The following is a 5,754-nucleotide window of genomic DNA, read 5'->3' on the forward strand; positions in this document are numbered from 1 at the left end:
TGAATATGTTAATCAATCATCTGTTTCGCAGCTAGAGCTGTAACGCTGTGCTGATAAATGGCGTAAATTAAAGAAACAGTCGGGGTGACGTTTGAGATCAGCTACAGCACAGAGGTGCTAAACGTTTCAATGTAAAACTTATACGGTACCAATTTTGATGCACCAGATGCGCATTTCGACAAATAATGTCTCCTCAGTGATGCTCAACCGAAATGTTTGAAACCCGAAATATACGGTACCAATTTTGATGCACCAGATGCGCATTTCGACAAATAATGTCTCTTCAGTGATGCTCAACCGAAATGTTTGAAACCCGAAATAACTATGAAGTCGTAGAGCTGAGGTGGCAGGGGACAGTTTCTTTGGTTTTGAAACATGTGGATAGGGGGTATACACCAAAGTCAGATTATGACAGACTAATGAAAAATCATATTTCCCTTTTATGTCCATACTTGTATTTCATATTAGTGTAGTTAATAAATTATGACCCCAAATTACATGTAATCTATAAATACTGGTGCTGGTGCACAAAACATGCTCTGAGCAGGTTCCCCTTTTTTGCTTTGATTTTCCCTCATTTGGGCTAATCCGCACCACCCCCACACCATCACAGTACCAAACATGGGGATTTAGACACTGTGCACAATCAAGAACCCTATCTGCCCTTCTCAAAAATCTACCTCTCATATGGGGCCATCCACCTTCCCTCACAGCTACAGACCTTTTGCTAGACCCTGCATGTTTTCACCGGAATTTCTTCAGCAACTGCCCACGTGTCTTAGTTTCGTATTTGCACCCATCTATATGCTAGGAATCATGGTGACACCTACATGTTGTATATCAACATTTTTACTAAGCACTCAGCTACATTTGACATGCATCCTAAAATTATTGTATACATTTTTACACATGTAATATCACTTCAAATACGGGGTAATTCCATTTTTTGAAAAAGTTGACCGGGCATATAGTGCGAAACTGTCCCCTGCTACCTTTAAGAATTCTGACATCTCATGTCATTGACGTCAACTCCCATTTTTGACAAATCGGACTTATTCTGAGTGAAACTACACCAATACATCATGTCGACCGCCCTAAATGAGAACGCAATAAAATTATTTAAAAACCCTACATTTCTGTGTATGATGTTGTCATTTTAAAGTGATGAGAGTGTTCGAGTAAGATTCCTGTGCCTAACAAATAATATTACAAGTATATTGTATCTATGGTAAAAGTGACCTTATATGTGGTGCTACATGCTGAACATGTAGTCATGAGAACCTGTGTAGAAAATGATGGATTAGAGAGAGATAAAGGGACATAACTGCTCTTAAAATCAAGAAAATTTCCCACTTCACTGTCTACTTCTTTACATACTGTATATGTATAGACCTGAAATATGCTCTAATTAAGTAAACAACTCCCCAACAAGATTTTGAACACCTGTTCTCTTCTTACATTCTATTCTATGCCATCCTAATAGTGAAAACTAAAGATTCATGCAATTCAGCCAAATGTCAAAGGGGAGGTGGCTTGTTTACAAGTACCACCCATAAATGAGAAAATGGTGTTAACTGTGTTTTTTGTGTACAAAATGTGTTTAAAATGACTTATTTCTCTATCTGCAAGTATTTTTTCATAAATATGTATCATGGTGCTGAGAAGAAATGTGATCTACTGTACCTGAGACCTGTCAATCAGTACAATTTGTTAATTACATGTAGAACATGTAAAACTACATGTAATCTATGTAAAAAGAATACACAGTATATGAAGTACCCCAAATAACATTATTTTAACCACTAAGCTTATTTACATGTACTTACATGTCACTATGATACTTGACCAGATTCTGGTTTTCCATAGTACTAAAGCATAGCTTACCCCCCTTGACTCTGTTGTCTACCATTGTGACACTAATGTGATACATCTATTGAAATAAAGGGTTGTATTACATATCTAATACATTTATCTTGATAATATTAATGAAATTGACTAAATTCCATGGGTTTCAAAAAATGCCATTCTCTTAAAGGTGGCAGGGGACAGTTTCTTTGGTTTTGAAACATGTGGATAGGGGGTACACACCAAAGTCAGATTATGACAGACTAATGAAAAATCATATTTCCCTTTTATGTCCATACTTGTATTTCATATTAGTGTAGTTAATAAATTATGACCCTAAATTACATGTAATCTATAAATACTGGTGCTGGTGCACAAAACATGCTCTGAGCAGGTTCCCCTTTTTTGCTTTGATTTTCCCTCATTTGGGCTAATCCGCACCACCCCCACACCATCACAGTACCAAACATGGGGATTTAGACACTGTGCACAATCAAGAACCCTATCTGCCCTTCTCAAAAATCTACCTCTCATATGGGGCCATCCACCTTCCCTCACAGCTACAGACCTTTTGCTAGACCCTGCATGTTTTCACCGGAATTTCTTCAGCAACTGCCCACGTGTCTTAGTTTCGTATTTGCACCCATCTATATGCTAGGAATCATGGTGACACCTACATGTTGTATATCAACATTTTTACTAAGCACTCAGCTACATTTGACATGCATCCTAAAATTATTGTATACATTTTTACACATGTAATATCACTTCAAATACGGGGTAATTCCATTTTTTGAAAAAGTTGACCGGGCATATAGTGCGAAACTGTCCCCTGCTACCTTTAAGAATTCTGACATCTCATGTCATTGACGTCAACTCCCATTTTTGACAAATCGGACTTATTCTGAGTGAAACTACACCAATACATCATGTCGACCGCCCTAAATGAGAACGCAATAAAATTATTTAAAAACCCTACATTTCTGTGTATGATGTTGTCATTTTAAAGTGATGAGAGTGTTCGAGTAAGATTCCTGTGCCTAACAAATAATATTACAAGTATATTGTATCTATGGTAAAAGTGACCTTATATGTGGTGCTACATGCTGAACATGTAGTCATGAGAACCTGTGTAGAAAATGATGGATTAGAGAGAGATAAAGGGACATAACTGCTCTTAAAATCAAGAAAATTTCCCACTTCACTGTCTACTTCTTTACATACTGTATATGTATAGACCTGAAATATGCTCTAATTAAGTAAACAACTCCCCAACAAGATTTTGAACACCTGTTCTCTTCTTACATTCTATTCTATGCCATCCTAATAGTGAAAACTAAAGATTCATGCAATTCAGCCAAATGTCAAAGGGGAGGTGGCTTGTTTACAAGTACCACCCATAAATGAGAAAATGGTGTTAACTGTGTTTTTTGTGTACAAAATGTGTTTAAAATGACTTATTTCTCTATCTGCAAGTATTTTTTCATAAATATGTATCATGGTGCTGAGAAGAAATGTGATCTACTGTACCTGAGACCTGTCAATCAGTACAATTTGTTAATTACATGTAGAACATGTAAAACTACATGTAATCTATGTAAAAAGAATACACAGTATATGAAGTACCCCAAATAACATTATTTTAACCACTAAGCTTATTTACATGTACTTACATGTCACTATGATACTTGACCAGATTCTGGTTTTCCATAGTACTAAAGCATAGCTTACCCCCCTTGACTCTGTTGTCTACCATTGTGACACTAATGTGATACATCTATTGAAATAAAGGGTTGTATTACATATCTAATACATTTATCTTGATAATATTAATGAAATTGACTAAATTCCATGGGTTTCAAAAAATGCCATTCTCTTAAAGGTGGCAGGGGACAGTTTCTTTGGTTTTGAAACATGTGGATAGGGGGTACACACCAAAGTCAGATTATGACAGACTAATGAAAAATCATATTTCCCTTTTATGTCCATACTTGTATTTCATATTAGTGTAGTTAATAAATTATGACCCTAAATTACATGTAATCTATAAATACTGGTGCTGGTGCACAAAACATGCTCTGAGCAGGTTCCCCTTTTTTGCTTTGATTTTCCCTCATTTGGGCTAATCCGCACCACCCCCACACCATCACAGTACCAAACATGGGGATTTAGACACTGTGCACAATCAAGAACCCTATCTGCCCTTCTCAAAAATCTACCTCTCATATGGGGCCATCCACCTTCCCTCACAGCTACAGACCTTTTGCTAGACCCTGCATGTTTTCACCGGAATTTCTTCAGCAACTGCCAACGTGTCTTAGTTTCGTATTTGCACCCATCTATATGCTAGGAATCATGGTGACACCTACATGTTGTATATCAACATTTTTACTAAGCACTCAGCTACATTTGACATGCATCCTAAAATTATTGTATACATTTTTACACATGTAATATCACTTCAAATACGGGGTAATTCCATTTTTTGAAAAAGTTGACCGGGCCTATAGTGCGAAACTGTCCCCTGCTACCTGAATATAGCCAAAAACAGCGTGCCAAAAAAGTGAAGCCAAATTCGTCCAAGGATAAGAGCTATGCATGAGGGAGATAAATATCAGAGATTTGCAAGTTGATTTTACTGATCTTGTCCGTGTTGAAGAAACTTTCTTTACTTTCACTGATTTCTCCATTTCTTGATTAAGAAGTTGTTTCACTGGTTCTTCCTGTAAGTGTAGAGCTCCCTTCACTTTTAACTGCACAGTGTCATAAATGAGTGTCTGAGACTGTAGCTCATGTAAACTGTCCTCTGTATGTGCCCTCTTGAGATAGTCACTAAAAGTTTCATGCAATGTCGCATACTCAGCAAAGTTTTTCTTAATGAGATTCCTGGTATCCTCGTTTTCCGTATGTTCAATGACAAGAATATTTTCATCGACGAGCCTGCGTATTCGAGCTTGAAGTTTGGACCAGTGTTCAACACTTTTACGCATTTCGTGCTTCGGGTGCAATACGCAATATTTCCGGTACCAGCAAAATTGAAACAAGTCACAGAAACTTACAGTTTTAAAAACTTTTAAGATTAACACAATCGAAATCACACATCTTTATCCCTTGCTGCGCAATTTAATTTGTCGGGAAATTGCAGGGAATGACCATTGGTTTTATGTGTCTCATGACCCGTATGTTTGTTTATGTAATAAGTCAGGAGGGAAATGATGGGAGGGGAATGTAGGGGTCTTAGATATTAATAGTTAACATCCACATCGTTGTTATCTCCTCGCGCAACTAGTTGCAGAGGGGATATAGCATCGCTACTGTGCGTGTGTGTGTTAGTGTGTCCATTACAGCTTGTGGGGAAGATTTAAAGAGAACCTTTGCACTAACGATTCTCAGCATTCGCATACATATGTGGCATTGTAAAAAGACGAACCCTATTCATTGTCAAGTTAATCGGTGAAATATTTCTTAAAATATCGCGTCTTTACTACCTAAAAGCCGTGAAATTTTATGTACGAGTTGACAATACTCGCTTCCAGTTAATTCAAACTGGTACCCTGTCAAGTTACGATTCTGGTCGCTTCGATTGCACCAGTTAACAGAGAACCAGTTTAAAGAAAACGAGACAGCTTTCGTCTGCTGCAGGTAGGTTTGTATTTGTGCCTTGTCATATTAGGCCTAGTGCACGTTAGCGTGCGCAAAGACAGGAATTAAAAGCGCTATCTCTGACACTGAGTAATTAAAATAATTTGATGAACGTCGCGGTTTCATTACCAGATTACCCCACGTGTTTACAATACAGAATTAATTCAGATTACCAATTGAGTGCATACGTGATATGTTTCTGCTAGGAATATGGGAAACTGTCCAATCACGTATGGGCTTTCATACATACTAAATATAACAAGGGGA

The 5,754-nt window shown here is 37.4% G+C and overlaps 1 long non-coding RNA gene across 1 annotated transcript; it reads right to left on the reverse strand.

Moving 5' to 3' along the window:
• Positions 1–457: 457 nt before the first annotated feature.
• LOC130049582 (uncharacterized) lies at positions 458–4,177 on the reverse strand. The gene is made up of 2 exons (XR_008798129.1): positions 4,065–4,177; positions 458–2,518 (listed from the first exon to the last, which is right to left on the reverse strand). It is a non-coding gene; the product is annotated as an uncharacterized LOC130049582 (long non-coding RNA).
• Positions 4,178–5,754: the final 1,577 nt, after the last annotated feature.

The sequence above is a fragment of the Ostrea edulis genome, chromosome 8, assembly GCF_947568905.1.
Source record: "Ostrea edulis chromosome 8, xbOstEdul1.1, whole genome shotgun sequence".
NCBI lineage: Eukaryota > Metazoa > Mollusca > Bivalvia > Ostreida > Ostreidae > Ostrea > Ostrea edulis.